The 18615-nt window shown below is 48.5% G+C and overlaps 1 protein-coding gene and 1 long non-coding RNA gene across 2 annotated transcripts in view; one reads left to right on the forward strand and one right to left on the reverse strand.

Moving 5' to 3' along the window:
* LOC139249358 (uncharacterized) overlaps positions 1–18610 on the forward strand; it is a 32017-nt gene extending 13407 nt beyond the window's left edge. Inside the window, exon 2 of the long non-coding RNA XR_011591136.1 lies at positions 18309–18610. This is a non-coding gene — a long non-coding RNA (uncharacterized lncRNA). The remainder of the gene's footprint in view (positions 1–18308) is intronic.
* Positions 1–18615, reverse strand: part of LOC139231646 (thrombospondin type-1 domain-containing protein 4-like) — a 672439-nt gene that overhangs the window by 632704 nt on the left and 21120 nt on the right. The window lies entirely within an intron of this gene.

The raw sequence follows: 18615 nt of genomic DNA on the forward strand, positions 1-18615 counted from the left end.
CAATTAACAATCGCACTCAGATTTTCATTTACTTTTTTTTGGCAAACATTTTTGACAGTGTCGGAAGAACAATATATAGATTAGGAATTACTGCGTGTGATGATAGTAGGCAAACACCACACATTCGTACAATATTCCGCTATATTAATATTAATGGTTTAAAAACGCCATTAAATTAATAGGTTGAGAATGTCACAAAGATGCATTAAGCATCTGTCTGCTATCTATCACCAACAGTCATTTTCCTCATGTGGCTTTCAGCTTTTAAAAGGCAAAAAAGTGTTTGAAATGCACAGCAGGTTCATCAGGAAATGACAGGTAAATGTTTGTGTGTGATTCTTCATGAGAGCTCAGTTCGAAGGTTTTGTTTTGATTCGCCCTTATCCGTCCTAAAGCTACTTAGACATTAGGAATCATTTAAGATGGTTAAATAAGTGCAGCTTCAGTGCAGGTAATCTCCTCTAGCCTCTGGGCTGCCGTGGGGTCCACGACAGGGTCGGCTCTCACAGTGAGCTAGTTTAGTATTGGAAATGATGAATGTGTTGTACATTGGGATTGTTATAAGTGAGTGTTGTAAAAACATGTCCAGTTCACAAATTAGCATCTGGGGTCAGAGTCCCAATGGAAAGAATTGCAACCCTGCAAAGATATATTAAAGTCCTAACAATTACTTTTATTTTAAAATATCTGTAACCCTTCCAGGAGAAATTAGTTTCTAGAAATTAGAAATTAGTCAAGGGTTATGGGAAACGGGCAGGGATGTGGAGTTGAGGCCAAGATCAGATCAGCCATGACCTTACTGAATGGCAGAGCAGACTCAAGGGGCCAAATGGTCTACTCCTGCTTCTACTTCTTATGTTCTAGTTTTGATTTGAATATGCAAATAGACAAAGAGTAAAAATCAAAAGGAGGAGCATAACCTGATACCATCTATAAATTGAATCTCATGACCTTGGCAATCGCAGTTCAGTGATAACTGCTGAAAACTGAGTTTCTGTATTGGCTTTTTTTCTTGCAACAAAAGTGATGGAATGTTGAGTATACTTGTAGCTTAAGGTATAACAAGCCCCTGTCCCACTGCTGATCCGAGTGGTGACAGGGCTGGGGTCAAGTTGCCAACCCTCTCGGATTGTCCTGGAGTCTCCAGGAATTAGAGTTCAATCTTCTGAACAATACTGCAAGAGACGAGAGCGAGCTATCATAGGAAATATGCACCTTCCCCTTTGTAGCCACGTTAAATCCCATCGAGCGCTGTCCAATACACTTTGAAAATGGATGATCTGTGCATTGCTCCACTGTGAATTTGTTTCAGAGTAACTCAGTCATTAACAACTTTATGTTATCTGATGAAAATTCCAGGAATATGTTCAACGAGTTGGCAAACCTAGGCTGAAGGGAGGAAAGGGAGGGATGTGGGAGCGGCTGGGCAAACGCCTTCTATAGGTAGGTGGCAATCCAAGTTTCTGGGCGCATTGGGTAGGCGGGCATCAACGATGCGTCCGAACTGGCACTTGCGCTCGCCTGCGCCAGTGTTGGAAAGCACGGGCGGGCACAACGGCCGAGATCACGGCCTGTAGAATGTGGGGCCCATTGACCTTATTCTGCTGACAGAACGTTCGGTCAGAGTGTGACTAGGATGCATTTACACTGTAAGTTTAGCATTCGGTCGAAGCATTTTCTGTTCTTGCATTAAACCTAAATCGCGTGTGGTGGAAATCCAAAGAGAGGGCCTGATCTGACTCCAAAGTGAACTAAAGCAAGACTCCCCCTCTGGGGAATCTCACTCCACTTGCCAGTCAGAGTCTTACTCTGCATTTAGGTTCCATGTACACAGTAACTGCAGCGTCAGTGCAAAGTAAAGCCACTTCACATCGTAATGTCTTTGCTTCATGGGTTCATTGCTTATGAATTCATAGCAACACATTGCTATGAAGAACTAGTTGGTTTATTAACAAAGGTTTAACAATCATACTACACATTACCAGTTCATCCACTGGGCTCACAACTGCATACCTCATCATGGATGATCTAGACCCAACTGACTGGGGTTTTATTGAGTCTTGTGAACATCATGTGATTGGCTAAGCCACTCATAATGCATACATGAGACACAGCAATGCTATACTTGTAGCACAATGCACAGAACTCGAGTACTGATCAACGTATAACTGGTCCACATTTGCAGTGGCACTAGTTAGTTAGATCCAAACTAACGTTCCCTTTAAGCTTGTGGCTGCACAGAGCTCTGGAGATCCCACGTAGTTGGGCTTTTAAAGGGAAAAACCGCACAGGCGGAGAATACCGAATGGGCCTCGAAGTCGGTTAAAGGGGACATGCGGCCCACCTCCTAAAAAATAGATGGAGTATTGATCCAAGCCCTCCCTCATATCTCTCTCTCCTCAGTAACAGGCTTAATTGCTATTTTTGGTCGACCAGCAGAAATGATTTGTCACCTTAATAAAAGTGTCAGAATTTGTGAACCAGTTCTAACATTGCTGAAATGCAGCTTAATACCTAGACTGCCACAATGCTGACAAATTAGTGCAGGATATCACATCCAATTATTAGCCAGGATTTTTTTTTTTTGCAGCAAGCAGCGTACACTTAAACTGAAATAACTTCTGACCATCAGGATTATAGATGGGAGCAACAAGCAGTATATTCTGGCGAGCATTTAAAGTGATGTAGGAGTGCGGAGCGTTACAATGACAGGACATTTCTGGCTGCAGAGTAATTAGCTATTAAAATGAGAAAGTGTAGGAGTCTCCATTCATTAGCATACCCAAGTCCCTGACCATTCGATTTATTATACTTCCTTCCTATCTGAATTTCATTGCAAGCCGTTCTGTTCAATTGCACTAATAATTTCTTCCTACTCTGCACGCAAGTAGCCATTTGAATGTATCTGTTACTGTTTACAATCACAACTACAATGCACAACTGTAGTGCAAGGAAAGAAAGACTGCTTCAAATCGGGCAGCAACTTTTTATATATGTATGAGAACACTGCCTAGCCTCAGCAGTGTCTAAAGAGTATATAACATGGTGACATCAGTGGTATTCACAGCGGAGGCAATGATTTCATATTTACAAAATGGATCTTGTTGAGCTTTCCGCCCCTGCTTTTACTGACGGAGCTTTGATTGCACTTGTCAGCACAAACCTCTCACTTCAACGCTGAGACTGCTGGAGTAAGGATGGACTATATTTAACCAATTAACGAATAAGGGGCCGCAATTGCATATCGCCTCGGTTGGGGCCGGTAACCTTTCCCAGGCCGGACATTCTGCGCCTGCTGCGAAATTGGACTTACCGCACCGGTCAGGAAGTGGAATGCAGTGTCGCCGCATCACTTCCTCTTGGGGCGGGATCGGGAACGCTACCCGGGTGAATGTCGGAGCGCTGCCCAACCGCTACGTCAAGTGCCAACGCGTTCCACGGGACCCTCCCCTTCAGTTAAAGGGGGCGCTAACGCACAACAGGCCAATTTCGGCCCCCAAGTGTATTTTATCATGTGTTGAATGTAGGTGAGAGACGGTAACCTGGATAAGGAGTGAGTCTGAGAGTGTGTGTGTGAAGGCCCAAGGGTGTCACAGGACAGGAAAGCATGGCCTAGCAATTAGACTGCGACTGAAACTGGATGCGCGGAGCAGAGTGCGCGCGCCTGTTCACATGGGCACAAGGGCAATGTGAAATTCATGCAGGCAGCTCATGACTGTGCTGCTTACTGGCCTGTTTTGGAGGGCAGGGAGCAGGAAATCGGGTTTCACGGATGCCACTCAAAGGCAGCCAGCACCTCTTAAAAAGGAGAGGTGCGCTCTGGCTGCAGACAACAGGGAAAGCTGGCACGTGGAGAAATGGCAGCACGGGGTACAGAGAAGGCACCCAGGCTCTCCGATGCTGTGTTGGAGGCTCAGGTCCAGGCGCTGGACAGCAGGAGGGCGATTCTGTTCTCCCCCAGAGGGAAGACACCCACCAGGCAACACCTCCCCACACCAGTGGGAAGAGGTCGCGGAGGAGCTCAATGTCAGGAGCTCAGCTCCCAGGACATGGCTGCAAAACGGTTCAAAGGGCTGGATTTTACGGTCCTTTGCGCTCTGGGTTTTGTCCCGGAGCGGCGAGAAAAGCGGCGGTGAGTTCTCCAGTAGGTTTCGCGATGGCGCTGAGCAGCGCCGCCGGGAAGAGGTGCGCCAGGTAGGCAACGCCCCCGGTTGTGACACTGGCGCGAGTTTTGAGTCTTGTCCAACCCGTGCGCCCGGAAGTGCGCCTACAATGACCGCCGGGGAAATCAGAGCCGTCGGCAGAGCGGAAGGTAATGGACTCCAAAAGTAAGCGTGAGTGTTTTTTGTTTTAATTTGTTGTGCACTTCGTGTTTCAGTGGCGTGGGCAACGTTTTAGGAATGTTTTTGGCCATTTTTTTTTTAAGATTCTGGCCCCCGCCACCCGACACTGGGCCCAGATGCCCAAACTTAAATACTAAAGCACAAACTATTCCCGGCCGCTAACTTTCCTGCCCCACCGCCATTATCGCCCCCAAAACAGAAAACCTTAAAATCCAGCCCAAAGACTTCACCAGAGTTGTCAAGGCAAGAATTCTTGCCCTCACCTCAATTACACCCTGGTCACGCTACTCCACATACTCCCCGCCCCGCTTTCCTTCACTCTCCTATAATCACCACCACACGTCACTCCACCTCCTTCTCCTCCCACTCATACACTCCATCACCTCACCCACTATTGCAACCCTTACTTCTGCACAGTTCACATCTTTCACACAAGGTACGAAGTATTCATGATAGACGCATTCTCAGAACAGCTCACAAGGCTGTCAGTAACGCACTCCCTTGTTTCTTGCAGGAGGAGGCCAGGCACAACAAGATGCAAGGGACAGCAACCGGAGGAGGCTGAGCCTCTGCACGAACAACTGCAGCTGCTCTCAGCATGCACCCATCTCCCTCTGCTCCCCCTTCACACTAAAAGCTAACCCTTGCTCCTCGCTTTCATCTCAGCTGCTGAAAATGTCATGGCTCCTCTGCCGCTTCAGGAAGAGAACAGCCTTCTTGGAGATGCAACGTACATTAGAGACAAGGCGAGAGGAAGGGTCTTCACATGTTGAACCTCCGTCTACAAGTGTGTAGGATCTAGGGCAGGGGATAGGACGCCACAGGCACTAGCTTGCAGGAGTGCGGGATCCTTCAGGCAATGCAGATGCTGACTTCAAGGGCCCAGCCTACCGAAGAAGGCTGATGGTAATATACCAGGAAATGCTTTACGTGGAGTATGGACATCATTCTGTCCAACATAAAGTGATTGGTCAGCTCCATGAGCGCGACAGTGGCACCTACCATGATGAAGCCTGTGTTCACACTGTCTCAATGGAAGGTCAGACTGCTGGTATCAAGAGAGAGAATCCTATATCGAGAGAGACAATCATGCATCGAGAGAGAGAGAGAGAGAGAATCCTGTATCGCGAGAGAGGGAGATTCATGTAGAGAGAGAGAAAAATAATGTATTGAGAGTGAAAATCAGTTCTGAAAGAGAAATTGTGTACCGAAAGAGAGAGTGAGAGAGGTATCAAGACAGAGAGAGAATCCAGCATCGGGAGAGAGAGCGAGAGTCTTGGAGAAAGAGAGAGGGAGAACGAGAGTCTTGTACCGAGAGAGAGAGAATCCTGTATCGAGAAGAAGAGTGAAAGTCTTGTATCGCGAGAGAGAGAGAGAGAGAGAGAGAGAGAGAGAGAGAGAAAGAGAGTCTTGTATCGAAAGAGAGAGAGTCCTGTATCGAGAGAGAATCCTGTATTGGGAGGGAGAGAGAATCCTGCAGACAGGATTCTGTTATCGGGAGAGAGAATCTGTTATCCCAGAATAGAATCTGTTCTCAGGAGAGAGAATCTGTTATCTGGAGAGGATGAACCAGCTCCTTACGATTGTGAGGGCAGGAATATGGTGCATAAAAAACTGTCAAAGTCAGCACTTTGATTGAAGCACCTCCTTTCTCATGCGAGGGACCATTGCTTCCAAATGTCTCCGTCAGCCGGTCTATTGAATTTGATGAGCCAACATATTGCAATTTGCTGTCATCCAGGAACCATTTCATTGTAATGGTAACTTGAGAATGTACAGAACAATGCTACCTTTTACATGGAATTACATCAGTTAAACAGGCTGTTTGGGCAAACTAGTTTGTGTTGCTGTTTAATATCTCCAGAGAAGCAGTTGAATTAATCACAAGTGACCACCCTGTCCCATTTTCCTTTAATATTCCAAAACACACTTTTGCTTCAATTCCTGTCTGTTATTGAGATATAGGGGGCAAAATTAGGTCGCGCCCGATTTGGGGCGGTGATTTTTTACTCTGAGAAATTTTAGCGCCCGGCAAGATGGGGCGCCAAATTGGGCGGTTTTGCCCCAGAAGTGAGGGGGTGGGGGGGAGGCAGGGGAGCGGTAAATGGTAACTCAACATCTTAGAGCTGTAATGCAGACAATGGTTGGTGGCATCGAAGCTCAAACTGCTCTCAGGCATTCTCAGGTTGATGTCATGCAGTGTCTTGGTGCTGTCATGCCGTCAGTGAGTGTTGGCATTCAGTCTCAGACTGCTCTCACGCAGTCTCAGCTGGATGCCACACGTGCTTTGACTGGGGTCACTGCCGCTAGGTCCACCACAGTCCACCCGGGATCTCGCGGTGTTTGCGGCAGCCCGCAAAACTGTGCTCCAGCAGATTGGTGGGGATGCTGAGGTGCGGCCCCGGGGGAGTGGCAGTGGGTCAGGAGGACAGCATTCCTGATCCCACCGCTGCCACTCCGTCATTACCCTTGTTGCTGGCCATTACCCAGCCAGCCCAGACTGCTGCCGCCCAGCCTGAGGTGGTGCAGTCTACAGCCGAGCCTCCCAGGCCCAGAGCTGGTCGATGGTGTCCTGCAAGGCCATCTGTAGTCTCTGGCCCTGACACACAGCAGCCTTCCAAAAGCCATGCTGCAGCCACAGGGGAAACACTGAAGGAGCACTAGATCAGTTAGACCAAAGAGCGGATACAAGGAAATACACAAGAGTGATTAGTAAATACATTATGTAAGCCTTTGTTGTTATGATATAAATTTTGATTGGAATGTTTAATCTTTGCTGTTGTCTCTCATTTCAGTTTTGGGGCTTTGGAATGGAAGGGAAAATGGTTGTGGTCATGGGGACGTCCAGAGGAACCGGGAAGTGGGATGGAATTCACTGGTGATGACACAGTCACGGACCTCCCTTACACAATCGCAATGGCCATGCTGCCTCCTCCGTCGCCGATGTTGCTGCTCCTCCTCCTGCTGCTCCTCCTCCTGCTGCTCCTCCTCCCTCTCATCCTGCTCCTCCTCCTGCTGCTCCTCCTCCTGCTGCTCCTCCTCCTGCTCCTCCTCCTCCCTCTCATCCTGCTCCTCCCCTGCTCCTCCTCCCCTGCTCCTCCTCCTGCTCCCCCTCCTCCTCCTCCTCCTGCTCCTCCTACTGCTCCTCCTCCCCTGCTCCTCCTCCTGCTCCTCCTCCCCCTCCTCCTCCTCTTCCTGCTCCTCCTCCTTCTCCTGTCCCTCATGTGGTGCGGTTGTGCCTGGTGGCAATGGCTATCCCCTCATGATGGCCAAGTTGTGCAGCATGCAGCAGACGACGACGAATAGGGAGACCCGCTCAGGCAAGTACTGGAGGAGTCATCCCGAGCGGTCAAGGCAGCGGAACCATTGCTTCAGAACTCTGATGGTCTGCTCAATGATGTTCCTGGTGGTGGCATGGCTCACCAGTGGCTGGACAGGTGTGGTGGGGTTGGAAAGAGAATCATGAATCAGGTGGAGAGCTGATAGCCTTTGTCTCCATGCGGCCAGCTGCGAGCTTAATTTGGGGGCTGGAACAGAGCTGGCACTCCGGTCTGGTGCAGAATGAAGGCTTCGTGGCTGGATAGCAGGCATTGACGGTGAGGATTCTGCATGTGTGGTCGTGGACCATCTGCACAGTCAGTGAGTGGAAACCTTTGCGGTTACACAAAACTTCGGGATTGTGATGAGGTGCCCTCAAAGCAACGTGGGTGCAGTCAATGGTGCCCTGCACCATGGGAAAGCCTGCTATCCTGGCAAAGCCAAATATACGCTCGTGCTGCTTCTCTCTGCTCATGGGGATGGAAATGTAGACCCTCCTCCTTCGTACAGAGCATCAGTGACCTCTTGAATGGAGCAATGGACGCCAAACTGGGAGATGTTGGAGATTTCTCCTGCTGCTCACTGGAAAAATCCATTGGCGGAGAAAGTGAGCGCGATGGTGACCTTGACTGCCACTGAGAGAGCCGTCTTCACCCTGGTCAGAGGTTCGAGGTCTGGTTGCAGCAGATGCAGAGCCCTGTGACCACATCCTTGCTGAAGCACAGCCTTCGCACACACTGCTCCTCACTGAAATTGATGCAGGAGAACTGCTGCCGGAATACCCTGGGAGGGCAAGGCCTCCTGTTGCCAGCCCTGTGGTGCCTTCTGTAAAGTCCTGTCCCCTCAGTACAGATTCACACGAGGCATGTAGTGAAGTCAAGGTCACTCTGGACCTGCACCTTTATTTCACAGCTCTGGAATGCTGCACTTGCCTGAGGCCTGTCCTTATGGTCCTGTCTCTTGCAAGTGCACCCCTGGTGGTAAGGTATGCTGGTGGTTACAGGTCATATCTTATTACAGTCATGTATAGCATGTTAGGATACAGTTATATATAATAATGTAAGATACATGACATCACCCTCCCCCAAGGTCTTATTGTCTTTATAGGTTCAGTCTCTCGGGTGGTCTATGCTCTCGCGTGGAGCGTCTGAGTTGTGGTTCAGTTGTTTGCCTTGGTGTCTGTTTTTCTTTGGGTGTGGTTGCTGGTATCTCGCCTGGTCTGTCTGTTTCGATTGGTGTGATTGTTGTTGACTCGCCTGGGCTGTCTGTTGGGATTGCCCTTTCCTCAGGTTGTTCCCACTGTCTGTTCACCAGGTGTGGTGCGAGTTCCACATTGTAGTCTGCCTCTGGTTCCGCAGTGTTGTTGGTAAATCTGCTTTTGACTTGGTCTACATGCCTCCGGCAGGTTTTGCCATTGTCCATTTGTACTACCAGTAGCCTGTTTCCTTCCTTGCCCGTTACTGTCCCTGCAAGCCATTTGGGACCCCTGCCATAGTTTAGTACAAACACTTTGTCCCCTATCTCATTCCATCTCCCCCTTGAATTTCTGTCATGGTACTCAGTCAGCTTACGGCGCTTTGCCTCAACGATTTCGTGCATGTCTGGGAGGATTAATGAGAGCCTTGTTTTTAAAGTCCTTTTCATCAACAGTTGCGCGGGGGGATCCCAGTCAGCGAGTGCGGACGAGATCTGTATGCCAGCAGCAGTCGCGACAGGCAACCCTGCAGCGTGGGACCTTGGATTTTAAGCATGCCTTGTTTAATGATTTGCACTGCTCTCTCCGCCTGGCCGTTGGAGGCCGGCTTGAACGGTACCGTCTTGACGTGATTTATGCCGTGGTCAATTATAAAGTCTTGGAATTCTGCGCTGGTGAAGCACGGACCATTGTCACTGATCAATATTTCAGGGATTCCGTGCGTTGCAAACATGGTTGCGAGGCTCTCCACAGTGGTGGAGGTTGTGCTCGAGTTTAAACTGGTGCACCTTGAAAATGCATCTACAACTACGAGGAACATTTTGCCCATGAATGGGCCCGCATAGTCTACGTGCACCCGCGACCACGGTTTGGTAGGCCAGGGCCAGAGGCTCAGTGGAGCCTCCCTGGGGGCATTGCTGAGTTGGGCACAAATGGTGCACCTTCGGATGCAGAGCTCCAAGTCCGCGTCAATACCAGGCCACCAGACGTGGGATCTGGCTATGGCCTTCATGAGAACGATCCCCGGGTGCTCGCGGTGGAGCTCCCGGACAAATGCCTCTCTGCCTCGCAGAACCATGACGACTCGGCTGCCCCACATCAGGCAGTCTGCTTGTAGTGATAGCTCATGCATGCGCCTGTGAAAGGGTTTTAATTCTTCGGGGCAGGCATCGCGAGCCTCTGCCCAGTCACCGGTTAGGACACATCTTTTTACGAAGGAAAACGTGGGGTCGCTGGCCGTCCAGGCTCTGATTTGGCGAGCCGTCATGGGCGAACCTATGGACTCAAAGGCATTGATTGCCATGACTATCTCACAGTCCTGTTCGTCAGACCCTTCCGTGGTCGCCAGGGGTAGCTTGCTGAGCGCGTCGGCACAGTTTTCTGTGCCTGCTCTGTGCCTTATGGTATAGTCGTAGGACGCCAGCATGAGTGCCCACCGTTGAATTCGCGCCGAGGTGTTGCCGTTTATTGCCTTGCTCTTGGATAGGAGGGACATGAGGGGCTTGTGGTCGGTCGGTGCATCTTTTTGACACCGTACACGCACACGAGCGCCTCCTTCTCTACCATTCCGTACCCGCGCTCCGCCCGCGAAAGTGACCTGGAGGCATAAGCTATGGGTTGTAATTTACCCGCACTATTGACATGTTGCAAAATGCTCCTGACCCCATATGCTGACGCATCGCATGTGAGAACTAGCTTTTTACCTGGGTCAAAGAAAGTCAAAACACTGTTGGAACACAGAAGTTTGCGTGCCTTATTGAAGGCGCGTTCCTGGGCTTCCCCCAAAACCAATCGCACCCCTTCCTGAGTAGCACATGGAGAGGCTCCAGCAGCGTGCTTAAGTTCTGTATAAAGTTCCCAAAGTAATTGCGTAGCCCGAGAAAGGCGCGCAGTTCTGAGACATTCCGGGGCCTGGGTGCCAGGCGAATTGCTTCTGTTTTGGACTCTGTTGGGCGGATTCCATCAGCGGCAATCCTTCTGCCCAAAAATTCAACCTCGGGTGCGAGAAACAGGCACTTGGATTTCTTGACTCGTAAGCCTACCCGATCCAACCGCTTTAGTACTTCCTCCAAATTACGGAGATGGGAGTCGGTGTCCCTGTCTGTGATAAGTATGTCGTCTTGAAATACAACTGTCTCCGGGATGGACTTGAGCAGACTCTCCATGTTGCGCTGGAATATGGCAGCTGCCGACCTGATGCCGAATGGGCATCGATTGTACATGAAAAGGCCTTGATGTGTGTTGATGATGGTGAGTAGCTTAGATTCTTCGGTCAATTCTTGCGTCATATATGCAGATGTGAGGTCTAATTTTGAGAAAAGTTTACCTCCAGCCAATGTGGCAAATAAGTCCTCCGCTCTGAGCAGCGGGTACTGGACCTGTAGGGAGACTCTGTTTATGGTAGATTTGTAGTCCCCACAGATTTGTACGGATCCATCAGGCTTCATGACTGGGACGATGGGACTTGCCCAGTCGCTAAATTCCACAGGTGATATAATGCCTTCCCGCAGAAGCTTGTCTAGTTCGTGTTCAATCTTTTCCCTCATCACATAGGGTACAGCTCTGGCCTTGTGATGGACCGGTCTAGCATCCTGTGTGATGTAGATTTTGACGTTGGCCCCTTTTAAAGTGCCCACACCTGGCTGAAAGAGATGTTCAAATCGCTTTATAACTGTTGAGCAGGAGGTCCGTTCCTCTAATAAGACATAACTTAAGACATAAGAATTAGGAACAGGAGTAGGCCATCTCGCCCCTCGAGCCTGCTCCGCCATTCAACAAGATCATGGCTAATCTGGCCGTGGACTCAGCTCCACTTACCCGCCTGCTCCCCGTAACCCTTAATTCCCTTATTGGTTAAAAATCTATCTATCTGTGATTTGAATACATTCAATGAGCTAGCCTCAACTGCTTCCTTGGGCAGAGAATTCCACAGATTCACAACCCTCTGGGAGAAGAAATTCCTTCTCAACTCGGTTTTAAATTGGCTCCCCCGTATTTTGAGGCTGTGCCCCTTAGTTCTAATCTCCCCGACCAGTGGAAACAACCTCTCTGCCTCTAACTTGGCTATCCCTTTCATTATTTTAAATGTTTCTATAAGATCACCCCTCATCCTTCTGAACTCCAACGAGTAAAGACCCAGTCTACTCAATCTATCATCATAAGGTAACCCCCTTATCTCCGGAATCAGCCTACTGAATCGACTCTGTACCCCCTCCAAAGCTTGTATATCCTTCCTTAAGAAAGGTGACCAAAACTGCACACAGTACTCCAGGTGCGGCCTCACCAATACCCTATACAGTTGCAGCAGGACCTCCCTGCTTTTGTACTCCATCCCTCTCGCAATGAAGGCCAACATTCCATTCGCCTTCCTGATTACCTGCTGCACCTGCAAACTAACTTTTTGGGATTCATGCACAAGGACCCCCAGGTCTCTCTGCACTGCAGCATGTTGTAATTTCTCCCCATTCAAATAATATTCCCTTTCACTGTTTTTTTTTCCAAGGTGGATGACCTCACATTTCCAACATTGTATTCCATCTGCCAAACCTTAGCCCATTCGCTTAACCTATCTAAATCTCTTTGCAGCCTCTCTGTGTCCTCTACACAGCCTGCTTTCCCACTAATCTTTGTGTCATCTGCAAATTTTGTTACATTACACTCTGTCCCCTCTTCCAGGTCATCTATGTATGTTGTAAACAGTTGTGGTCCCAGCACCGATCCCTGTGGCAAACCACTAACCACCGATTTCCAACTCGAAAAGGACCCATTTATCCCGACTCTGCTTTCTGTTAGCCAGCCAATTCTCTATCCATGCTAATACATTTCCTCTGACTCCACGTACCTTTATCTTCTGCAGTAATGACATGGCATGGACATCATCCCATTTCCAGTTTAGTTTTGCCAGCCAACTTCTCCCCAGGAATGCTGGGGGGGTCTCCGGGGACAATCCACAGGGGAAGTCGGTTCACTGTCCCTTTGTGTGCAACAGAGAGCATGACGCTGTCGAGGACTGGTACGATTTCTTTGGTACAGGTCCTTAGTTTGGTGTCGACCCTTGTGAGTTTTGGTCTGTCTCTTTTATGCGGCCACAGTTGTTCAAATTGTTGAGCGCCCGTATCCAGCTCCATGTTGACAGATATCCCATTGAGTAGTACCCTCATCATTATAGGAGGCGTCCTATTGTAGGAGCAGCGGCCATTGATCGTGTATACCCGCTGTACATCAGTGTCCCAGATACTGTCCCCACCATCTTCTGGTCCGCTTTCCGACCCATTCGATTCGTATACCAGCCGAGCTGCCGTTTTTTTTGCACATGCGGGCCAAATGCCCTGTATATTCACAATTTCTGCAAACAGTCTGCTGAAATCAACATCCCCTTGACGAGTGCCCACCTCCACACCTCCAGCACAGACCTGTTCCACTGTTCAAAGTGTTCCCAAAGAATGAGCTGCGTCTGGCTGATCTCTCTTGAGCTTCTCTCAGTTTGTAGTTGATTGCTCGCATTGTGGGTTGATGAGGTGTGAACGGCCGTTCCTGTGGCCCTTGATGGCTTCTGCCTGCTGTCGAGAGCCTGTTCTCCCGGTTTTGTCTATGTGTGGGGGTAGCAGCTTGTTTAGTGCTGTGATAGTGTTCCAATATTTCGTTAATTGTCGTACCTGCATTGTAAATCAACCTCGTTTCTTGTTCCCCTACCAAGAATGTCTGTGCAACCAGTGCTGCTGCCTCTAAGGTCAGGTTCTTGGTCTCTATGAGCTTTCGGAATATGCCTGCGTGGCCTATTCCTTCAATGAAAAATTCTCTCAGCATTTCTCTCCTCAGTTCATCGGAGAACTCACATAAACTAGCCAACCTCCGAAGTTCCGTCACGAAGTCGGGTATGCTCTGGCCCACACAGCATCTGTAGTTGTTGAACCTGTGTCTGGCCATGTATAGGCTGCTCGCTGGCTTCAGGTGGTCTCTTACCAGTGTGCTCAATTCTTCAAACGACTTGCTTGCTGGTTTCTCGGGTGCCAACAGATCCTTCATTAAAGCATATGTTTTCGAGCCACAGCTGGTCAAGAGGTGGGCTCTTCTCTTGTCTGCCTTATCGTCGCCTAACCAGTCTTTGGTTACAAAGCTTTGCTGGAGCCTTTCTATAAAGTCCTCCCAATTGTCTTCTGCATTGTACTTTTCATCTGATCTGTTGTTCGCCATTCTGTGGATTCTGTAATCCCGTAACTCGTCGCCACTGTAAAGTCCTGTCCCCTCAGTACAGATTCACACGAGGCATGTAGTGAAGTCAAGGTCACTCTGGACCTGCACCTTTACTTCACAGCTCTGGAATGCTGCACTTGCCTGAGACCTGTCCTTATATACCTGTCTCTTGCAAGTGCACCCCTGGTGGTAAGATATGCTGGTGGTTACAGGTCATATCTTATTACAGTCATGTATAGCATGTTAGGATACAGTTATATATAATAATGTAAGATACATGACACCTTCTCCCTTGGGTTACATTTTGCTGCCTTTCTTTCAGTCCTTCTCCCTGCGCTGCTCATAAGAACAAAAGAAATAGGAGCAGGAGTAGGGCATTTGGCCCCTCGAGCCTGCTCCACCGTTCAATAAGATCACGGCTGATCTTCTACTTCAACTCCACTTTCCTGCACTATCCCTCAACATTCCCTTAACATTCAAAAATCTAAAGATCTCTGTCTGATTATACTCAACGACTGAACTTCCACAGCCCTCTGGGGTAGAGAATTCCAAAGATTCACCTCCCTCTGAGTGAAAACATTTTTCCTCATCTTGGTCCTAAATGGCCCCTTATTTTGAGACTGTGACCCCTGGTTTCTGGATTCCCCAGCCCGGGAAAACATCCTCCCTGCATTTACATGCTCCCTGCCTTTGTCTCTGCCTTTGTCTGTGCCGTTCCCTCTGCCTCTCCCTCTGCGACTTGCCCCATGTCCACCTTCCTGCCTTTCTCTCTACAATTGTTTTCGCCTAAGCATCCTCCGACGGTGATGTCAGTGCAGGAGTTCGAGTGCCAACACAGCCCCCGTGAAGCGAGAGAAATGTTGTAACTTCAAATCTGCTGTGAGTGACACAGAGGAATAGTCAGGAGGTAGAACAGTCCTTGAAGCAAACATCGCTGGGATGGGTCCACCAGCCACTCTGCCTATGTGTTGGAAAGCAGAAAAAAGTCATGGCCGACGGTCACTTTGTTTCAAGATGACGCCTTTAAATAGCGCTGCTCCAGCCGATTCCCGGCTGCAACTCGACGGCCGAAGCTGTCATTGTCACTGCCAGGCGGTAACGGGGCGATGCGCACGCTGATGGCGTCATCATCATCGAGCGCAGCTGAGCGGGGCACTCTCGGGAGGAGCGCGGCGCTACCTCATAGCGCCTCTGCAAAACCCCCGCCCAATACTGTTGGCGGCCCGGCCGAACCGCGGAGTCAGCCCAACAATTAAAATAAAATGGAGGTGCTGGCAGTGCGCGCTCCCCTTTAAGGGCGGGCACACCGCCCAGGCACACACGGCTTCCCGCCGGGGAAAGCTGTCAGTGGCACCGACCGGCGGCGGCGCTGCGCCCGCGGAGTAATTTCCCGCGGGGGTCGGTAAGGGGGTCACCACGGTTCGGTGTGAGGTTGGCAGTACGGGCGGTGTGGAAGCCCGTTTCTGACGCTCCCGGCCCAGGCGCATTCTCGGCAGGTTCGGCCCATCCGTCTGCCCCCAGTCGGTGAGGCCTATCTGCGCCATTGCCGCCTCTTGGAGGCGTTAATGGAGCTTAAGCAAAGGGACAATTTCAGCCCCTTAATGTCTTAACATTACAGAAATACAATAAATGACCAAAATCCAGTTTAAGCCAAACAGATAAAGACTAAAATATTACAGTTTCACCTTGATTAAAGTAAGAGCTTAGGAATATGAAAGGCACAATAAATTCTCACTTGTTTTCCTGGAAAATAACATTCTTTGGTTTATTCTGCGGTAAAATAGTTTTCAGTTGTGCATGAGTGCGTGCATGCACGTACAAAACATCAAATTCAGGTACTCTGATCTAAACTTCTTGAAATAAATCTTGCCAAGCCATAAACATTAGAAATCGCAACCCTTTTCTTTCTAAGTAATTGTTGAAGGTTAGAACCTTCAAAATATCTGCACCGTGCCAAAAAACTCAAGTGTAAGTGTTCTATTTTAGTAAAATAAGGACAAACCTGCAGAGTAAATGGGTGATGCTGCAAGATTACAATAAAGCAGATGTTTTGGCACTGATTTAATATTTTAACAAGTCAGCAACAATCTCCTTCCAGCTGGATTTTAATTCCTGCTCATAACCACTAAACGAGATTCCCAGTGCTCCATAATCCCAGGCCTGATTCCAAAACTTTCCCCATGCTCCCAGACCTCCAACCCCAGTGCTCGCAAGCCTATCCTCTACAAGAAAGGCTGCGATAACTCAAGAGAGCTACCATCAAGGCCGTGGGTTACACTATTGTTACATCACTGGGCATGATTGGCAACGAACGTGCCCAGGTGAGGTGTGAGATAGGCTCAGATTTCCATGATGTCACTGAAGCGATCAGATCTGTGTACCTGTAGATCAGAGGGCATGGTGGCATGGAGGCTCCGAGTAGGATCAGGATGGAACTGACCCTGGATCGTGAGGTTCTCCCTCAGGAAAGCCGTGTCAGCTGTGACTCAGTGTGTAGCATTCTTGCCTCTGAGTCAGCGGGTTGTGGGTTCAAGTCCCACTCCAGGGAGTTGAGCACAAAATTCTAGGCTGACACTCTGAGGGAGTGCTGTACTGTCAGAGGTGCTGTCTTTCAGATGAGGTGTTAAAGCGAGGCCCCGTCTGCTCTCTCAGGTGGATGTAAAAGATCCCCCGGCACTATTTCGAAGAAGAGTAGGGGAGTTATCCCAGATGTCCTGGCCAATATTCATCCCTTAATCAACATAACAAAAATAGATTATCTGGTCATTATCACATTGCTGTTTGTGGGAGCTTGCTGTGTGCAAATTGGCTGCCGCATTTCCTACATTACAACAGTGACCACACTCCAAAAGTACTTCATTGGCTGTATAGTGCTTTAAGACGTCCGGTGGTCGTGAAATGCGCTATATAAATCCTTTTCTTTCTTCTCCACCAATGATCCCTTGACTGTCCAAGAGCTGGAAGAGAGGCTGGGCCTGGCTATCATTGCATCTGTGAAGAGATGACACAACCTGCGGTGGTGCTATACTCTGTACTCAGATCGAGGGCTACCTTGTTCCCAGCACTCTTATGCTCAGAGATGTAGCTTACTCTCATCAGTGGGAGTTCACTTAGAAGGAGCATTAGGATAGGTGGCCACACACCCAGAACAACACCCAGCATGGATTTGTGAAAGGTAGGTTATACCTGACAAACCTGTGTTGGTGCCTAAACTATTCACCGTATTTATCAACGTCTTGGATCATGGCATAGAAAATCATATATCCAAATTTGCCGATGACCCAAAGGTAGGCGGTGTAGATGAAAGCAGAAAATTTCAAAGGGATATCGATAGATTAAGTGAATGGGCAACACTGTGGCAAATAGATATCAATGTAGGTAAATGTGAGGTCATCCACTATGGACATAGAAAGCATAGAACAGGGTACTTTCTAAATGTTGAAAAGCTAAAAACAGTTGAGGTCCAAAGAGGCTTGGAGGTTCAGGTACATAGATAATTAAAATAATGAACAGGTACAGAAAATAATCAGAACGTCTAATGGAATACTGGCCTTTATATCGAGAGGACTAGAGTACAAGGGAATAGAAGTTATGCTGCATCTATACAAACCCTTGAGACCACACCTGGAGTACTGTGAGCAGTTCTGGGCACCACACTTAGGAAGGGAATGCAGTGTAGGTTTACCAAAATGATACCAGGACTTCAAGGGTTAAGTTACAATGAGTGATTACACAAATTAGGGTTGTATTCCTTAGAATTTGGAAGGTTAAGGGGTGATCTGATCGAAGTTTTCAAGATGTTAAGGAAAACAGAGAGGGTAGATAGAGAGATTGGAGAGTCTAGGACTCGGGGGCATAGTCTAGAAATTAGAGCCAGACTTTTCAGGAGTGAAATTAGGAAACACTTCTACACACAAAAGGTTAGAAGTTTGGAACTCTGTTCCACCAATGGCAATTGCTGCCAGATTAATTGTTAATTTTAAGTTGGAGATTGATAGTTTGTTAACCAAAGGTACTTAGGGATATGGACCAAAGGCGGGTTTACGGAATGAGGTCACAGATTGGCCATGATCTCAGGCTCAAGGGTCTGAATGATCTCCTCCTGTTCTTCTGATCCTATGTCCCTAACACCTAGGAATAAAATGGGTATGAGAGAAGCATCATGGTGCTGAAGAGTAGACAGTCACACAAGCATTGTATTTTCATAAATCACTGTTGGAACTTGATCACTATTGTTTTTGTGTTTGATTATACTGCAGGTGAAAAGGAAAAGAAGGTGCAGGAGTGTACACTGAAGGTTTTTGAATGGCAGGAGAGTACAGATTTAACTGTGAAGATTCTCTTTCTATTGATTTTGGGATGGAAAGATGGATGGAAAATACATGCCCTTTGCTGGTGAACCAGTTGAGATAGGCTCTGGGGAGGACCAGTTACAAATAAAACTGATGCTAAAGCTTCAGGAGCTGTCATTTACATTGCTTTTTGTCTTAAAGAGACAGGCTGCTTTTGTCAAGAAAGGTGTTTATTTCTGACTTTTTGAATAAAAACTGGTTATTTTTCAGCTTC

The sequence above is a fragment of the Pristiophorus japonicus genome, chromosome 2 (assembly GCF_044704955.1).
Source record: "Pristiophorus japonicus isolate sPriJap1 chromosome 2, sPriJap1.hap1, whole genome shotgun sequence".
Taxonomy (NCBI): Eukaryota; Metazoa; Chordata; class Chondrichthyes; family Pristiophoridae; genus Pristiophorus; species Pristiophorus japonicus.